Source organism: Ochotona curzoniae, unplaced genomic scaffold (genome assembly GCF_017591425.1).
Source record: "Ochotona curzoniae isolate NIBS_2020 unplaced genomic scaffold, NIBS_Ocur_1.0 scaffold_4505, whole genome shotgun sequence".
NCBI lineage: Eukaryota > Metazoa > Chordata > Mammalia > Lagomorpha > Ochotonidae > Ochotona > Ochotona curzoniae.
This window is the reverse complement of record NW_024467118.1, coordinates 9,004,702-9,024,566: the sequence shown is the minus strand read 5'-3', so window position 1 is coordinate 9,024,566 and position 19,865 is coordinate 9,004,702. Positions and strand designations below refer to the sequence as shown.

Here is a 19,865-nt window from a genome sequence, read left to right as displayed (position 1 = left end):
TAAGACAGGCCTCAGGAAAGCAAAGCTGATCAGCAACACATTCTCTGACCCCCCCCCCCCTTTGGGGTTCACAAAGTCAATTCCATGAGATGTGACTGATTGCCGAGGCTATAAGGTGTTGATCCCAGGAAGAGTGAGGCAGAGAACGTTGTTTCCAGTGGTAGAGATCAGAGTGCAAAGGGACTATTCAGTATCCAGTCTTCTCTCATCACAGTAGGCAAGCTGAAACAGCAGGCATGGAAGGACCTTGGTAACTGGGGTTTACAGGCAGTGGACAAATTAGCACTGAATAAAATGGAAGGTGGGACATGAACTTTCCTTTGAGAGTAGGTAGGGCTGCAACATCTACAAGGCATGTAAAATAAGAATCAGGCACATGTCTACAGTGGAAGAGCTGGAGGGGTTTCAGAGCGGGGAGTGACTCCGAAGTTAGAGGAATTGCTCTGTCCAAATCCCCTGCTGGTAGGATAGAGACAAGAAGACTGAATTCTTTCTTCAGAAGGAGGAGCTGAATGGATGACTGATTCTTAGAAAAAAAAAAAACAGAAAATTTGAGGATATCATGAGACAGTCAAAGAGACATCTGTAGACAATTTGACACCTAGTTGTTCCAGTTTGAATATTTGCATGTCCAGTGAATACAGAATTACTCCTTTCTCCCTTTCCAATCTCAAAAACAAAATGACTTGCTCATCCTCTTCATGTTGGGCCACTCTTTGAAACTTGCTTTGAACCTGTGAAACGCGCAGATGGGAGCACAGGCAGAGCTTCAAGCGAGCTTGAAGAGTTTGATGATTGCCATAGAAACAATATGCTGCATGGTCGCTGCCCTGTAGCCTGACCCTGGTGGAGCCAGACACCAGTGCAGCTCAGCACCCAAAGCCAAGCTCAGATGATATGAAGGAAGAATAGGAAAGTTGCACACAGCCAAGCCGGTCTAGAGCAGCTCAGCTGCCTCTTCCTGTAAGTGATTCTGTTTGGGAGGTTTTTGTTATGCGACCATATTTGTTGACTACTAGAGTAGATCTGGAACTCAGAAAAGACTGGAAACTTGACTTTGGGAAATACCATCTCAAGGAGAACAGCGTGTTTATTTGTTTATAGACATTCATTTCACAAACATCTCATGCAAACTCTATACTGGTTGTTTCCATTCATTGATATAAAGACTATCCAAGATTCTTGTGGAAATAGGTCTCTTGGAAGCTTTCTTAGAGAAACTGTTGATTAGGAAGAAAAGATCATCAAAAGTGGGCCCAGCACAGTAGCCCAGCAGCCAAAGTCCTCACCTTTCACGTGCCGATATCCCATATGGGTGCCAGTTCTAATCCCAGTGGCCCTGCTTCTCATCCATCTCCCTGCTTGTGACTTGGGAAAGCAGTCAAGGATGGCCCAAAGCCTTGGGATCCTGTATCTGCTTGGGAGACCCAAAGAGGCTCCAGGCTCCTGGCTGCGGGTCAGCGCTTGGGGAGTGAATCAACAGACAGAAGATCTTCCTCTCTGTCTCTCCTCCTCTCTGTATATCTGACTTTCCAATAAAAATAAGTCTTAAAAAATAATCAAAAGCATAGCCTAGCGGATTGTTAACCCCTTCGAGAAGAGCTCAAGAAGGGGCCTGCAGAGTGTTGATAGGGGTTTGATGAAGTCGGCATTTCAGAGGGGGACATTGTTGATTGGTGACGGTGCAGAGAGGCATAGTGCACTTGTATTGGTGACCCTGGTGTCTGCAGTGATGGGCCAGGATTGGCAAGTGGGTTGCTGAGAGCCAGAGGTTGGCTTCTGTTTCAGTCTTCTCAGGATGCCTTAGCAGAATACCACATACTGCAAGGTTCAACAACAGACACCTATATTTACTGTTCTGCAGGCTGAAACTCCAAGATTAAGATGTCTGCAGGGTTGATCTCTGGTGCCAGGAGTGTCTCTTCCTGACTTGCAAGGAGTTGATTTCTTGCTGTGTCCTCATCTGGCCTTTCCTCTAAGCACACAGTGGAGACATAGAGTCCTCTGGTTTCTCTCTAAAGGACTGGAGCCCAAACTTTACAACCTTATTTAGTTGTAACTAACCTCCCTAATGGCCCTATCTCCAAATGTGGTTGCATGGAGGTTAGGCCTTCAATGTATGAATTTGGGGAGAGAACACAATGACATTGTGGCAGCATCACAGAGTTACTTCCAGTGACTAGAGAGCCCCCGGGTGGTCCTCGGAACCCTTGTTCTCATCTAATAGGCAGAGTGCCTACCTGGCCTCCTTGTCTTGTAGATGCTACATGGAGAAAAAGAAATAAAAATTCTTAGATCTGTAGAGCACACCAGGAGGGCAGTTAAGGTTTACTTTATCGATTGCAAAAGGGGTCCTCATTAATCTCTGCCACCACACTCCTTGCTCCCTGTCCCTGCTAGTGCTGGTGCAGCAGCTGCTTCTGTCCTTGTGTTTCGTGCCTCCTCACTGCTACTGCTGGGTCCCTTTTCCCTGTGTCTTCTTGGGACAAGGGCCTCCAGTGCTCACCCCTGCCTATTACTGCTGATGTTCCTGCTATTCTAGCTCAGCAATCCATTCTCCTGGTCAAAGCCATAGGGGCAATTTCAAGCTTTCGGTTTCCTTAGTGTCTGAGGTTTTACAGAGGCTGATTCAGACAACACACAAGGGCTGCAAGCCCAAGCTCCCCTTGCTCCCCTGACAGTGCGCCAGGACTGCAGATGGCTTAGGGAAGGCTTTCTCAACCTGGGCACAGCTGATGTTTTCAGCTGAATAATTCTGTCTTCGTTGAGGGATCTGTGCTGTGCATTGTAGAAAGTTTAACCGTATCCTGACCTTGAACCTCCACATAGCAGTAGCCCTTTCCCAGTTATACCACAGACTATAAAGTTTCCCCTAGCAAAAGGGAGTTGGAAGCAAATAAACTCTTCAGAACCAACCATTTTAGGGTGATGTCTTTGTTCAGGGCTGAAGTGACCTTTGGCACTACCTTTGATGAGACTTCAGTGGCAGTCTCTCCTGGAAGTCCTAGGGTCCTCAAGACAGAGGGAATTTCTTCCAGGAACTTTGACTGGTCCGTAGGCAGATTTGCAGCACTGTGGTGGCTCTTGCTGGTGAGTCAGTTTCGTGAGGGAAATCCAGATATTAGGGCCCCCATTTTCCCAGTTATCCTTCAGGATTCTACATCCTCTGAACATTAGAAAGGGTAATTTACACATAACCAGCAATACCTAATAGTGTTCCATCACCTGCACTGTGCCCAGGAGATTTGTTTGTTTATTTTAAGAGAAAGAGTAAGAGAGACACACACATATACAGAAAGTAGGCAAGGCAGAGACCTCAAGGCAGCCTGAATGGCTTGGAACCTCAAGACCCCAGTTGGAGTGATTGGTTCATCTTGAGCTTTGTCAAGAGCATCAGTTCTTCATCTAAAATGAATTAATTCATTGATTTAGTAAAGGATGTATTCATTTTCTTTTTATTATTATTATTATTATTATTTTATTGGAAAGGCGGATATACAGAGAGGAGAGACAGAGAGGAAGATCTTCTGTCCGATGATTCACTCCCTAAGTGAGCGCAACGGCCGATGCTATGCCGATCCAAAGCCAGGAGCCTCTTCCGGGTCTCCCACGCGGGTGCAGGGTCCCAAAGCTTTGGGCCGTCCTCAGCTGCTTTCCCGGGCCACAGGCAGGGAGCTGGAAGGGAAGCCGGGTCGCCAGGATAGAACTGGCACCCATATGGGATCCCGGGCGTGCAAGGCGAGGACCTTAACCACTTGCGCCACCGCGCCGGGCCCCTTTTTCATATTCTCCAGAGGGTTGTGATTTAATGAGCTTCTGTATAAGAATTCTGAGCGTGAGTGAACATTTACCCAGCAGTTTGGACACTGTTCAGGACCCCTGCATCCCATGTCAGAGTTTCCAGTTTGAAGTCCTGATTCTGCTCCCATTTCCAGCTTCCTGATAATGCGCACCTTGGAAGGCAGTAGATGATGACTCAAGTAGTTAAGTTCCTGCCACCCGTCAACATGGGAGGTCCAGATGGAGTTCCTGGCTCCTGGCTTCTGCCTGGCCCAAACCAGCTGCTGTAGGCCTTTAGGGGAATAAAAGAGTAGATGGCAGCACTCTTGCATGCATATTCTCTTTGTGTTTCTCAAATAACTAAAATAAATAATAGGAAACAAATTTTAAACGAGAATTCCATGCAAAATGACTGTCGTGGAATGTGCAGATTTGGGGAGCAATGAAGAGTGATACAGGAAAAATAAACCAGCTGTGCTATCAGTCAGGTGTGAGTCACATTGGGCTCCAGCACAGTCTATCTGCAGCATCTGAAAATTATCAAGCCCTGACAGATGTTGGAGGCAGTACTCCCCTTGGACTCACCTTGGCCTACTGAGATGCAAGGTAAATGACAAAGCAAGTGGATGAAAAACACTGTGGAGATTGGCTGGAAAAAATTTCTTGAATGACCTTTAAGAACTCAGATGTTCATTGTGCACCTTAGACTGTTTGCAGGGATATGACGCTTTATATTGTAATACTCCCATTCCACAGGTGAGTATACTGCTCTGCAGCCTGTACAGGTAGGCCTTGGATAGTGGAGGAATCTAGGCAAGGTTTAACATGGGACAGTGTTCACAGAAGCCAGACAAAAAGGAAATCCCTAACAAGAGAAGCACAATTGTGGTGTAGGAGGCACAGGAAGGAACTGAAGGCAACCCTCTGAATATCTGAAAGGCAGATGGTGTTGAGGTTCCTACCCCGCATTTCAGAGTTGCAAAGTCATATTTTCTTTGAATCTTTTCAAAAAGTTTTATCTATTTCTTTGAAGGGCACATTTACCAAAAGAAATCCTCCATCCACTGGTTCACTCCCCCAAATGGCTCCTCAAAAGCCAGGGCTGGGCCACACTGAAGTCAATTTATTCCTGGAATGTAATCCTTGTCTTTCATGAGGGGACAAAGGCTCAAGTGCCTGGGCCATTTTCTTCTGCTTTCCCAGCAGATTAGCAGGGAGCTGGGAGGAAGTGGAGCAACTGGGCCTGTAACCAGTACCCACAAAGGATGCTGGTATCATGCAACCCACCATGCTGCAATGCTGGGCCCTCTTTTGAATCTTAAAGGATAGGATAATAAAACTGACCTCAGATTTATACTGTCTCTGTGATAAGATAAGCTGAAATTAAAGCTAGAATTATTGTCATGCCTGAGCTAAGTTCTAAACTGTCTCTCTTCTCCCAACCATCCTTTATGTTAATTTCTATTAAGCTTCCTTGATTTTCTTACCGCCCTAAATCAGGTCAGTAATCTGAGCAAAGAGAGATGAAGTCAAACTCACTATCACTGTGCCAGTGCTCGTCCCAGTAGATTGCCATGGAAAGAAGAAATGTGTTGTTGTGGTTCCTGAGCAGTGTGCAACTGTCACTCAGGCCCTTCCCCGACTATGTACCATTTAACAGCCTCCAAGATCCAGATTTATCACCCTTTTACCTCACTGTGGGAGCACCCTCACTTATGCAATAAAAATGACAAATCAGCCTTCCTCAGATGCTTCAGTGAGTACCAGAGGTCAAACCATCTCTTCCTCTTGCCTTGGAAAAATTGCACCTGTCACATTTCTAAAACAGATACAGAAGTTGGAGCTGGGAAAAGGCAGCCATCTAAATTATCTTCACAGCAGACAGCTCCCTGGCTGCTGCTACAGGAGCCAGCGATGTGTTATGTCACAGCCTGTACTAGGTTACACAGACCCAAGCTGAGAACAATTAGAGATCATTTGAACTTTTCACCATTATTGAACAAATGATCACTGATGACTAAGTTGATGCTAAAAACATGTGGAGGTCCTCTTCTCCGCTATCGCAGCACTCTGACCAACTCCGTTCTTCACCACCTCTTCTCTTAATAAGTTCAGGATGAAGAAATTCCTGGCCCCCCAAAAAAATCAGATATAACTCCAATGTTTGCTTAAAAATGTTAAGGAAGGGAATTTTCCATTTACGTTACCAGCAACACACATGAATGAACTTACAAACTTGCAATACACAGGAGTTAGATCTACAGCATAATACTTTACCTATAGTTTTGTGATGAGAAAGATCCTAAAGATTGAAGAATTATATTCATTCTCTCTCTCTCTCTGTCACACATACACACACACACCCCTCCACAAACACACAAACACATACATTCTTAAAAATACATTATTTTCAATGATCACATCATTGTTGGTGGTACTGTTACTACTATTCATGCTGGGGTCCTTGCAGTGGATGTGGAGGACACGAAGGTGTGTGGAGAACTGTTCCACTGCAGGCAGGGCCGCAAGGAATTTCCCACTGCATGGCAGGGCCCAGTGGATGTCTTTCTTTACAACCACCTGAATGCAGCTCCACCCCGCAAAATTCTGTAATCCATTCAGGCATTGTGTACTGCGGCATCGATGGTTTTTACTATGTTACCTTATCTAACAAAAAGCTGCAGAGAGTTTCCCAATGGCTCTTGGGTGTCCTGCATCCCAAGGGTGTCATAAATATAACATGATCTCCATGTTTTTGCCCCTCAGTTGCTGGTGGTTTCTCCCGTCAGGGTTACATTTCCAAGCAACACATTGAGATAGGACAATATCTGTTAAGCACTGTTATCTTTTTCACTAGTCCTTCAAGCAACTGTCTCTTCGGGTGCCACTGTCCAAGATGAGGTGCAATGTCTAAGATGAAACCAATCACCAATAAGGAGAATAGGAGTGCCAAGCCAGCACAGAATAGCTATAATTAGATACAATTTATCTCTGTTAGTCCCTAGGAGGGGGAATAGCTGAGCAAAATTGGGGTCCTATTGGCAAGGAAGACAATAAAAGAGTTTTGCGTAAGCATGATCAGGTTGAAGAAACTAAAGAATGTAAATTTAACATTGGTATGAAGTGGAAACTATATGTTTTCCATTACAACAATGATTTGCTGTCAGGGCCCACTTTTCTCCAAAAAAGGTTTGACAACATCTAGAAAAATTTTTGGTTGCCACAAATTGGGTGGAAACTGTTGGTGTCCAGTGTACTGAGGCCAGGGTTGCTATTAACCCTGCTGCAACATATAAGGCCACATCTAAGAATCTGGGGGCTAAAATGTCAACAGTGTTGATGTCGAAATGCTATATTAAAATATGAGAATATGAAACACAATAAGTTGGGAGAATGAAACTACTCTTATTAACATTTATTAAATGTTTTATCCCAGATTTTGTATATTTGTCACACCAGTTTACCAGCATCTGTCGGAATTTAGGTGGTTTGTTAGAATAAAAGAGGGTAAGGGAAATTAAATCAATAATTTTTGCACATGATAAAGATTAAAGAAGAATAATATACAAGAGTGATGTGTGTATGGCAGAGCAGGTGCTACCTCGGCTGGTGCTGAGTTAAAATGGTACAACCATTTAGCCATTTTCAAAAGTGGTTCGACATTATGTTTGGTTGATCTGAAAAATACTCATTTTCTCTCATCCTCAAATTCTAATTGTAAGAATATCTCCTAAGGGAGAAATCAAGACTGTGATAAAAGTTTTAATGCAAGCATTCATTCTAAGCACCATTATTCACATTGAAAATAACAGAAACATCCAGCAACAGAACAGTACAAAGCAACAAAATATGATTGAATTTTATATTGGAATTAAGCAAGGCATTCATAAAGAAATAAGAGACATGTAAAAATGAGGGAAAAATGAACATGTATCATGGTCATAAATATGAAGATACTTTCTTTTAAAAATATTTTATTTATTTATTTATTTGGAAGATAAAGTTACAGAGAGAGAGATTTTTCTGTCCCATGGTTCATTCCCTTAAGTGGCTAGAGCTGGGTTGCTCCGAAGCCAGGAACCAGAAGCTTCTTTCAGGTTTCCCACTTGGGTGCCAGGGCCGAAGCACTTGGACCATCCTCCACTGCCCTCTGAGGCTCGTTAACAGGAACCTGGATCCAGAGTAGAGCAACTGGGACTCAAACTGCTGGTCATATAGCATGTTGAAGCTACAGGTAGCAGCTTTACCTGCCTACTGCAGCACCAGTCCTAATAAGTATTTCAAATATTTATATCCGAAAGCAAGCAGATTGGGCTGGCCCTGTGGTATAGCAGATGAAACTGCCAGTTGGAATGCCTGCATCCTAGATCAGAGCGACTATTGGAGTCCCAGCTACTCTGCTTCCCATCCAGCTTCCTGCTTATGTGCCAGTAAGGCAGCAGATGATGAGTCAAACAGACCTGGCTTTGAGACAATAACGTCTCAGGCTCTCTCTCTCCCTTTCTCTCCCTCACCTTGCCCCCTCCCATTGCTCTTCCACTCAAATATATCCCATACATACATACATATATATATACATTCTTTTTTTTTTTTTATTGTTGCTTACACTGTTATATACATTCTTTTTTTAACTTCTATTATTTCTTTATTTCTTTGGAAAGTCAGATATACAGAGAGGAGGAGAGACAGAGAGGAAGATCTTTCGTCCATCTGATGGTTCACTCTCCAAGTGAGCGCAAAGGCCAATGCTATGCCAATCTAAAGCCAGGATCCAAGAACTTCTTCCAGATATCCTACATGGGTGCAGGGTCCCAAGGCTTTGGGCCATCTTCGACTGCTTTCCCAGGCCACAAGCAGGGAGGTGGATGGGAAGTGCAGTTGCCAGGATTAGAACCTGCGCCCATATGGGTTCCCGGAGCATTCAAGGCGAGGACTTTAGCCGCTAGGCCACACCGCTGGGCCCAACAGACCTTTTGTAAAAAAGATTTTATTTATGGTTTTATTGGAAAGTCAGATTCATATTTAGAGAAGGATCTTGATTCCCTGGTTCACTCCTCAAGTGACCACAATGGCCAGAGCTGAGCTGATCCAAAGCCAGCAGCCAGGAGCCAGGAACTTCCCCCAGTGGACCTACCGTTTTAGACTATCCACTGCTGCTTTGCCAGGCACACTGAACGTACTGCTGGCCACATGCAAATCAAGTTGCATCTCTGTAAATGGGACTATCTCAGCTACTTCATGTAAGTGGAGTCATGCAGTATTTGTTTCCCCGTGGTTGGTTCCTGTCACTTACCACAAGGCCTCTAGGTTCATCCATGTATCTTGGACTTTGCACTTGAACCTTGGCCAGGAATGCTTGTCCTTCGGGTACCTCACTGTCCTTTTTTTTTTTTTTAAGATTTATTTTATTTTTATTACAAAGTCAGATATACAGAGAGGAGGAGAGAGAGAAGAAGTGGAGCTGCCGGGATTAGACCCGGTGACCATATGGGATCCTGGTGCATTCAAGACGAGGCCCTTAGCCACTAGGCCATGCCACCAGGCCCCTCACCATTCATTTTTATCAGATCTTCACTTGACTGTTTCCTTTTTGATGAAACCTTCATTGACCTCCCTATGTGAAACTGTAGCTCTATCCCACAACATGTTTATTCCTTGCTTTGTTACTACTTTGCTTTAGCACTTATGACTACCTAAAAATAGCTAATCTTACTTCTTTAACATATTTATTATTTGAACTTCCCACTACAAAGTTGGCTTCATGTACACAAGGACACAAGTCTGCTCTCAGCCAACTGTATCCTTCAAACCTGAGAACAGTGTCTGCTGTGTAGCCGGAACAAAATAAATCTCTGCTAAATGATAAAATGAAAGGGAAATGTATGCATAGAGAGAGAGATCACATTGCCCAAGGGAAAACTCTTCCTCCCTACAAAGAGAGTGGTAATGTATTTTTAAGAAAAAATAGTAAGCTTGCTCTTTATTCCTACTCGCTATGAAAATTCAGGACAATAGATAATAATGTTTTGCAAGTTGATTTGCATGTGGGGCCAGCAGTAAGGAATACATGATATGAAACAAATCTCCTGTGAGGTTTTATGATACAAAGCGCCTGAAGGCCTGGAAATTGGCTCCTGATGGCAGATATCACTTATAAATATGAGATAAATACAATTGCAAAACCACTCGCTCCTCTCTCCCGGGCAGCTTCCAACAGGGAAGCGCCACTCTTGCTTGTCTGTTGTAACGCAAACAAACAAGGAGAGCAGCAGGGCGGTAGCCCTCTTCCAAAGGAAAGCTTATGCATTTACATTCAAGAAGAAGGTAAGCAACAGTGAGGCTGGTTTTTAAGGCTGCAAGGAAATATCTCTAACCACTTTGCAAATATGCTGTGAGCTACAAATATCTACATGTTCTATATATGTATGCATAATATATACCTTATGGTATGAGGCAGTTAACACCTGCCCATTTGTTTATAGTGCAGCAGACAGTTTAAATGAGCACCTGCTTTGTGCTAAATAGTGCATAGGGTACAGAAAATGCAAAAGTGAGATGTAGAAACCTTTCTTTGCCTGGGACTGGGTTTAGCTACACTTAACAGAAAATCACAACATATTAACACTTTACCAAGGTAGAAGGTTATTCCTCCTTTTCATAAGAGAGATCCAGAGATGGACAGAGGTTGGAATGGAATATGCATGTTTTATGGAGTCAAACTCCTGTCTTTCTTCTTTGCCATGATGCCCTGGCTAGGACTCAGATGTCTGCCTGGCAACATCCAGGATGTTGCCTAGACGTCACAGATGTCAATCTTCTGTATTGAAGTGGGGAGCCATAGGAGGGCTTGATATCCACCCTCGAGACAGGATATGAGATTTCCTCTGCCTGGAAGGAGTGCTCATGGTCAGTGGGGAAAGGAGGTCTGACAGGAATGAGCACATAGAATCTTCCAGAATCAAATCCAGTTGGGAGTACAGGAATCAAATAATGTGAATACTTGGATCCTAGCCCTATATAGAAAAGTCAAGCCACTTGCCTAAATTCAGGAGACAGTGCCCTGTGGGCACAGGACCATACATTGCAGTAGAAAGAGCTAAGCTTTTCGAGTCAGACAAATTTGGATTCATGTCCTCTTTGTGTCTCTGTTTCACTTCTATAACAAAAGGAAACAATTATAAATACACCGTTATATAGACTCCACTGCTGGCATAAAGCAATCATTAAAAGGTTTTGATGATGATGATGATGATGTAAGGGTCTTTGTATTTATAGCTGCATGGCAGGTCTCTTTAACTTTCCCCCTTATATCTGCACTGATTTGCCTGGGTCTTTCTTTCCCACCAATAACAAAATTTTTCCGTGTGATGGAGAATAAGTCCAGGATCACTGAATTCACACCCTTCCAAGTCTCAGAGTCAACAAGCAGGAGGGAATTGTTACCCCCCTCCCACCCGGCCCACCTCAGAAAGTGAACCCCTAGGAAGAAGTGTGCTTGTCTGGCTTGGTCCCACCCACACCCATCCCATGCCACTCATTTCAGAGGAGTGAGTCCTGCTGACAGCCAAGCCCAGTGTACCTAATCAGTCCTGTGGCCAACACTCATGATCGCTGCAGATGGTCCTGTGGCCAGTGCTCGTGACCACTGCAGATGGTCCTGTGGCCAGTGCTCGTGACCACTGCAGATGGTGTAGAGCCAATGCTCGTGACCACTGCAGATGATCCTGTGGCCAGTGTTCACGATCACTGCAGATGGTCCTGTGGCCAATGCTCATGGGGACACCTATTGTCACTGTAGTGCCTGTGTTGTTCAAAGAGAAGGGGTCTGCAAGTCCCTAGCTATCCTAGCTTTTGTTCTCTGTGCCCTTGCCACTCTAACTATAGGGCTCCTGGTCCAGCACTTCCACCTAAAAATGTGGTGTGCAGGGTAATAATTGATTTTACAGATGTTCCTTGATATGCAGTGGGTGCCAATAAACACATCACCAGTGAAAAATGCATTTAATACACATCATCTGCTCACAACCCATGCTTAGTAATTCCTTCCACTGAGGAATTATTTCCCTTTATGGTCACAGGGTTGACCAAGAATTGCCTGGGAGCTGACTCGCTGCCACTACCAAGCCTGAAAGGAGGTGATCAAAAAGTATACAAGCAGCCTGGGAAAGGACCCAAATTCAAAACCCCAGTTTCAGTCAGAAACAAGAACCCTACCTTTTATCTAATGCAAAATCAACTCTATGTGGATCAAGGATCTGAATCTACGATGTGGTACCATCAAATTACTATAGGAAAACACTGGGGAAAACTCTCTAAGACATTGGTATAGACACAGATTTCTTGGAAAATACTCCAGAAGTAAGGCAACAAAAGCAAAAGAGAGCTGTTGTTGTGGCATAGTGGGTACACTGCCATCCCATGTGGACACTGATTTCCTCAGCTGTTTCCCTCCAGTTTCCTGATAGTACACCTGGGCAAGCAGTGGAAGGTGGCCCAAGTTCCTAGACCACTGCGCCCATGTGGGAGACCCAGAAGAAGCTCTTGGCTCCTAGCTTTGGTCTGGCCTAGTCCAAGTTCCTCTCAGCCATTTGGGGGAATAAATGGCTCTCTTTCTCTCTGTCAAAATTTTTCTGTCTAGGTAAACCTGCCATTCAAATAAATTTTAAAAACTATTTTATTTTTTTAAAGACAAGAGTAGACTAATGAGATTATACCCAGAGAAGAAGCTTTTGCACTGCAAAAGAAACATCAGAGTAAAAAGGAGACTGACAGAATAGGAGAAGATATTTGCAAACTGTGTAAGTGATAAAGGATTAATATCCAGGTTCTATAAAGAAATCAAAAAGCTCAACAACAGCAAAGCAATCCAATTAAAGAATAAGCAAAAGGACATGAAATAGCATTTTTTAAAGGATGAAATTCAAATTGACAGCAGACACATGAAGAGATGCCCAGGATTCTATCCATCAGGGAAATGCAAATAAAAACCAAATGAGGCTTTATCTCACCCAAATTAGAATGGCTATCATCCAAAAGTTTAAAAACTTTGATTTTTGAGCATTTGTGAGGATAGGGGGAAGAGGTATCCTCATACACTGTCGGGGGGGAATGTATATTATTATGAAAGACACCCTGGATATTTGAAATCTGAATATAGATTTAAACCGAGAGATCTCACTTCTGGGAATTTACCTCAACAAAATTAAATGAAAGAACTATCTATACTTTTGTTCTTTATTGCAGCCCAATTCCAATAGCTAAGATATGGAACCATTCCAGATATCCCTTCTCGGCCTTTTGGCTAAGATCAAGTGTGGAATCAGTCCAGATATCCATCAACTGATGTCTGGATAAACAAAGTGTGACTTATAAATTCCATAAAAATTCTACTCAACCATAAAAAAGAAAGAAATCTTGTCTTTTGCAACAAAGCAAATGCGACTATAAGCCATTGTGCTCAGTGAAACGCCAATCCCAAAAAGACAACTATCATGGGTTTTCTCTGATAAGCAGCAGTTAGTTTTGAATTTAAAATTGCAGGGAGAATCAAGATGGAGGAATAGGGTAAGGGCGCACTTATACACATGATGAATCATTAGCCAGGGTGCAGCAGAGAGAGCACGTTTTAGGAACTAGAGGACAGGATGATGGCAGACGTGCACTTGGGGACTGGTGGACACAGGAAAGCAACAGAGACAAAAGTGTGGTGATGAAGCAACCAGATACCCTAGTGGCAGTCAGCAAGCAGCAATCTGAGCTCCACCAGCGGCCAGAACTCCACCAGTGACTGTAGATCCACCAGCAGCCAAATGAGAAGGGGAGTTCACTGGGAGCGCAGGAGGTAAGGCAAAGAACTGCCCATCCTGCTGATCTGTTTGATTCGACCAGGAGCAGAGACAGAGTAGTATACCCCAAACAGGTGGCACAGGAACAAGGTGGAGCCCAGATCCTCAACAGAGCCAAATCTGGTGCCATTTTGTGTGGGAGGCAAAATCTGTGGGATGGGACTGTGTGTGTACTAAGCTGGGGGAAAACTCATTTCTGGCTTCAGTGCATTGTGCCGATGTGGCAGCCTACAGGTTCCACCCAAATTAAGTCCAGGTAGCCCCAAGAACTAATAGCAAACAGATCCAGAATTCCACTAGCGGCACATCAAGGCGCCATTTTGTACAGTATGGCAAAAGCTGTTAGACTGGAGGGACAACAATGAGCTGCAGATGTACTGAGTTGGAAGCAAACTCACTTCCAGGTCAGAGCATTGCACCGGTTCCACAAGGAAAATAATACGGACTTTGGCATCATGTGGATCAAAATAGGTCTGGGTGGCCCTCAGATTTAATGGCCAGTAGGTTCCAGCAAGATCAGCACCAACAACAACCTAGCTATTTAGGACACCTGGTGTCTCCTTAATCGTAGGAACTGCTTGAACCTGAAGTAGGAGAAAGGTTGTACAGACAACAGTGCAGCACAGCACAGGATCACAGGAGGTGGGAATTCGTGAGCCAAATGCTGGGGCTGCAGAGACTAGGGTTAGGGTTCTAACACAAGAATACAGACCTGGAACTCGCTGGAGGGAGTGGCACAAATGACTGCAAACAAAAAATACTATTAACTGGGTACCAAATGCAGTAAGTAAAATCAATCTGTAGACTTCTGGGTGACACAGCTTAGAAACCAGCACTAAGAAAAAGAAGCTGCTAACCAGAAGTATAAAGATTAACAGCAAAAGAAGAGACAGAGGCACAGTGAATATTACTGAAGACTCCCCCTGCAAAGGAGCAGAAGCCTTTGCCAACCTGAGTTAACTGAAGGATGCATTTGCTGGAGACCAGCTCCAGCTGACTTCAGAGCTTGCAAAGGATGTGTTGATCAGTGAGAAGACAAGAAGAGACATGGACCGCTATGATTAGCTCGTAAGGGACAACTCAGAAAAGTTGCCTGCATTTTTTTATGATTTATTTTATTTTTATTGGAAATTCAGATATACAGAGAGGAGGAGAAGCAGAAAGGAAAATCTTCTGTCCACTGATTCACTCGCCAGGTGACCGCAACGTCCAGAGATGCGCCAATCCAAGGCCAGGTCCCAGCAGCTTCTTCTGGGTCTTGTACGTGGGTACAGGGTCCCAAGGCTTTTGGCTGTCCTAGACTGCTGTCCCATGCAAGCCACAAGTTGGAAACTGGATTGGAAGCAGGGCCTCCGGGATTAGAACTGGTGCCTATATGGGATCCTGCTGCGTTCAAGGACTTTGGCTGCTAGGTTATCGTACTGGGCCAGGTAGAAAAATGTTTTAAATCTAAAACTGGAATCACTGTATGATCCAGTAATCTCTCTACTTGGATGTATATACAAAGGAAAGAATATCAAGCCATCTGCACATTCAAACATGTTACAGAACTGTTCACAATTGCCAAGATACAGAATCAAACTAAGTATCTTATTGACAGATGAATGAATGGAAAAATGCAGTTTATACACACAATGGAATAATATTTAGCCATAAGGAATAAACTCTTGTCATTTGTGGCAATACATGTGAGTTAGAAGAAATCATGTTTAGTGAAACAAATCAACCACAGATAAACATATATATGGAATATTCTCACTCCTATATGGAAGCTAGATGATGATCTCATGGAGCAAAGTGTGGATTACCGGAGAGAAGGCTACAAAAGGTAGGGAGAAGGGAAGAGTTAAGTACAATCATATAGGATGAATAAGTTGTAGTGCTTTGAGGTGTTGTAGGGTGCCTAGTTAACACTGTATTATATATTTTAAAATGGCTTGAAGAGGGGTCTGGCACAGTACCCTAGTAGCTAAAGTCCTTTCCTCGTACACACTGGGATCCCATAAGGGCACCATTTCTAATCCCGGCAGTCCTTCCCATCCAGTTCCCTGCTTGTGGCCTGGGAAAACAGTAGAGGACAGCCCAAAGACTTGGGTCCCTGTACCTGTATGGGAGATGTGGAAGGGGCTCCTGGATCCTGGCTTCAGATCAGCTCGTCTCCGGCCATTGCGGCCATTTAGAGAGTGAATCAACAGATGGAAGATCTTCCTCTTTGTCCCTCTTCCTCTTTATATATCTTCCTTTCCAATAAAAATAAGTAAACCTTATTTTTAAAAAGGGCTTGAAGAGTAGATTTTCAGTGTTCTTACCACAAGGAAATGATGTTTAAGGTGATGCATATTCCAATTATTCTTATTTGCTCATTGTGCCTTGACACATGAATTGAAATAACACTCTGAATTCCATCAGTATGTTCAATTATTGCATGTTGATTATACTTAAATTTACTTTAAAATTCTAGTTTCTACTGAATAAATGTTATTATAAAGTTGAAAACATGGAAAGTCCAGCCAGTTTCCCTTGGGGAATCATCTGTTCAATGAAGAGAAGGCCTCAATGGCCAGGTGCTTGGGTCACGGCAGTTAGACCCAAACTCTTCCTGAGCTGACTTGACCACAGACTCCCTGTATCACACCCATTCCTCTTGGGAAATGCCACTTTCACTTCATTTTCTCATTTATCAAGAGGTGAAACTTCATTTTCTCAGAGACTAAGGGACTTGCCCTTGGTCACACTGCTTGAGAACTGAGCTTTGAAATTCGGGTCTCTTGTCTGATCTACCTTATCTTAAATTGACCAACCAATAGAGTAATTTAGCACAACCGCCTGATAACTGCAGTTGAGACCACATGAAGTCAGAGCATGGAAATTGAACCACAGCTAGAAAGATAATTTCCAAAGGTAACTTAGAAGACAATGGAAATGGATGTTTGGTTTTTAATTAAAGTATTGTTTGAAAATTTAGTTTGAAGCATCCTGCTTGTCTGAGGATTTTCTTTGGAGGTACAATAAATGGATCTGAAAATGTTTAAAAGGTTTTTCCCCAACCTCCCTGACCAGGAATGGTAGAGAAAAGAAAATTTCATTTAGAATGAGCATTCGCACGATCTATGGAACTGTATCATAAAATGATAATAATAAGAATAAATTTAAAAAGATTTTTTTAAAAAGGAATGAACATTCAACATTTATATTTACTATGCCATGAGGTGTACCAAATAATGCTATTTTTTGAACTGGAAAACACTTGTAAAAACAACATTAGCACTTAGTATGTCATTTATATGAAAAACTGAACATGCTTGTCCGTATAGATATGCATACAAAGCCTACTTTCAATAGCACAGTTGTAATCTGTACAGGTGAGCTTGAAAAACTGCCCTGTGTGCTTCTGGGGGTCACACACTTGCACATGTTTGTAGGTGTTGATGATCCTGCTTAGATTACTGATCAGCCAAAACATTTCCTGAGAGAGGCATTAGGATTTCTTTGTATTGTTATCAAGCATTAAAAAAAAAAAAAATTGATTCACATGTTTGTGTATCTGTTGACTGGGACGGCCAAGCAAAGGAGCTTTGCAATAAAGCTCTACACAGGTCGCCTGAGGTCTGAAATGGGCAAGTCGGACCCTTTCCAGGTCCCATATCTCACGTAGTTGGTGAAGTCGGCTGTGAGGAAGGCCAGCTTGTGTCCCTGTGTGAGTGCTGGGTTGGGCTGCTAGAGGAGGGAGCACTAATTAAGAGCCTGCCTTCACCTTCCAGCTACATTTGTCTAAATTGGTCTGAGACACAGTTGGATTTCAATTACAAGAAGGCTTATTTCTCACTGTTCAATGCCATGTGCAGCTAGGTGCCTAGCAACAGCTCTCTGATGGGTAGTGATGAGGTTTTAATTAGTGTTTGGGATTTATCTGGAAGCCCATTTCAAGCCTCTTTGCCTGAAGAAGCCCAGCTTTGTTTGGGAGCTGTTCCAGCCTGTTTCCACAAGAGAAGGTTCAGTAACTGCCTGGCTCACGCACTTTCTGAGCATTATTGCACCCAAATTCAGGCCTTTATCTGGAAATCTGGCTAGCTCCCTTTGCTGACTTGAGGCCAGGAAAATTACAGCCCTTTCTGTGGGCAGGCATGGATTAAGAGCAGCAGTGTGGGCCTGTAATGTTCCAGGGTCCTGGGATGGTGTGCTTCCCTCTGGGCTGCCATGGCCATCCCCACACTTAGTTAGCACCAAGAACATTCTGGACTCTTGCCCTATTCTCCACTGTCCTGCCATTCTTCCTCAACAGTTCTGACACCCAAGTCTCTTCTCTTTGCTGTACTCCCAGTCTTTGCTCCCTACTGCCTCCACTTTCCACCCTCCTCATATCCAGATTTAGTTCCAAAATGAATGAAACGGAATGTTTTAGTCCCACTAATTCCCAAGAGACCTGATCTTGTGAGAAAAACTTCCTTCATGGAGCTGTAGTTCTCCAAATTTGCACTTATCTGTCTTTTCTAGTTTGCAGTCCCTTGTAACTGTTAAAAATGTTCTGAAACTGTCCACAGATATACTGCATTAGGGGTGAAGTGTGGTGTCTGCCTGACCCCTACCTGCTACATGAACAGGAAACAACTTAAACCCCTTAACTTGGATGCCAGATTTATGAGTGCCTGACCCATGTCCAACTCTGTGTCATGCTCTCTTGTCAGAGTTCTTGCCACGAGGATTGTCCCCATATCTGGATGCTACTACCACTTTGACCTGTTTTTGCTCCCCTCCCTGTTCAGTTGTCTGACATTTGCTTATTTTCCAAAGCCAGTTCAATTGTCCTCTGCTAGAGTGGAGAGATAACTGTCATCATTCAACAAATGAAGAACTTGTTCTGAACTATACTAGTGAACTATGTAGACAAAGAAGTCCCACCTGTAAGTTAAGACATCTGAATTCCATGAAGTACTGGATTGAACAACTGTCTCTGGTCCTTTACTCAAACTTCCTACTAACTGTCCCTGAGGGACAGCTGGTGATAGCTCAAGTAGTTGAGACTTCCTGCCATCCACATGGGAGACCTAAAGTTAGTGCATAGCATCTGGCTTTGTCCCAGTCACGACCTCTGTGGGCATTTGGGAGTGAACCAATCTCTCTCTCTCTCTCTCTCTCTCTCTCTCTCTCTCTCTCTCTCTTCTCCTCCATCTTTTCCTCCCTCCTTCTCAAGTAATACTTTTAAAAATTTTTGAGAATTCACATCCTAAGGCCAGTGTTTACAGGACATTGGTCCAGCTGCCTCTTATAACACTAGCATGCTGTGTAGGCTCTTGTGGAAACCCTGGCTACTCCACCGCTAATCCAGCTCACTGCTAGTGCACCTGGGAAAGCAGCAGAGGATGGCTTAGTTACTTGGGACCCTGCCATTCATATGGGGAGCTGGACAGAGTTCTGGCCTACGGACTTCAGCCCTGGCCATTGCTGCCATTTGGGGAGTGAACGAGCAGATGGAAGAGAGTCAGTCTCTCTCTCTTTTGCTCTCTCTCTTTCTCTGTGCAAATCCATCTTTTCTTAGTCCATATTTATTTTCATTTGCTTTTTCTTTTTAGTATTTTTTAACTAGCTGAGAGATAGGAACACCTGTGTGGATATCTGATTAGGGTAGGAGGTTCAGGCATGGAGGAAGGTAGATGGGAGATATGTTTCAAATGTTTTTTCTCCTATCTGCTGGGAAGGAGTGGGAGGGGGCCACTCCTTGCTGTCAAAGCACATCAGCACGTGGGGATTGGGGACAGTCATTTGGTGACACCTTAGAGACCCTGATGTAAAAAGGAGTGTTCTAAGGATGTGACTTGAGTGGTCTGGATAGTTCTGAGAGTTGTTGGTTTTGTTGCTCCAAGGCTGAGCTGAACTTTCCAAGGTCTATAGGTTGACAGAGTTCACCTTAGCACTTCCACAGACCCAGAAACATGCTGCAAAGCTTGGCCAGAATTGTCCAACCTGTTCTTCTTCCCATCCTCTGATGAGGCAGTTGACATTCCCTACTGGCCTAGATGAGCTAGTCATGTCCCCTGGGTACATCTGGACATACTATCCATCACACAGATATCAGCAACTGAGGAGGCCCAGTCCAGACACACACACTCTGAGGTCTGACTACACATCCTGTGAGTTTCAGGCCAAGGTCTGAATCCAGTGGTCTAGTCAGGGAGTCCCCAAAGAAACCTCACCTGGGATGACCTCAGATCTGATTCCCTGTGTGCCAGCCAATGCAGGTGC

At 43.8% G+C, this 19,865-nt stretch overlaps 1 protein-coding gene and 1 pseudogene across 1 annotated transcript in view; both read left to right on the top strand.

The window, feature by feature from the left end:
- The window catches only part of FAM184B (family with sequence similarity 184 member B), an 80,576-nt gene that overhangs the window by 10,110 nt on the left and 50,601 nt on the right, over window positions 1-19,865 (top strand). The gene's annotated exons all lie outside the window — the stretch shown is intronic.
- Window positions 13,062-13,179, top strand: LOC121146937 (annotated as a pseudogene).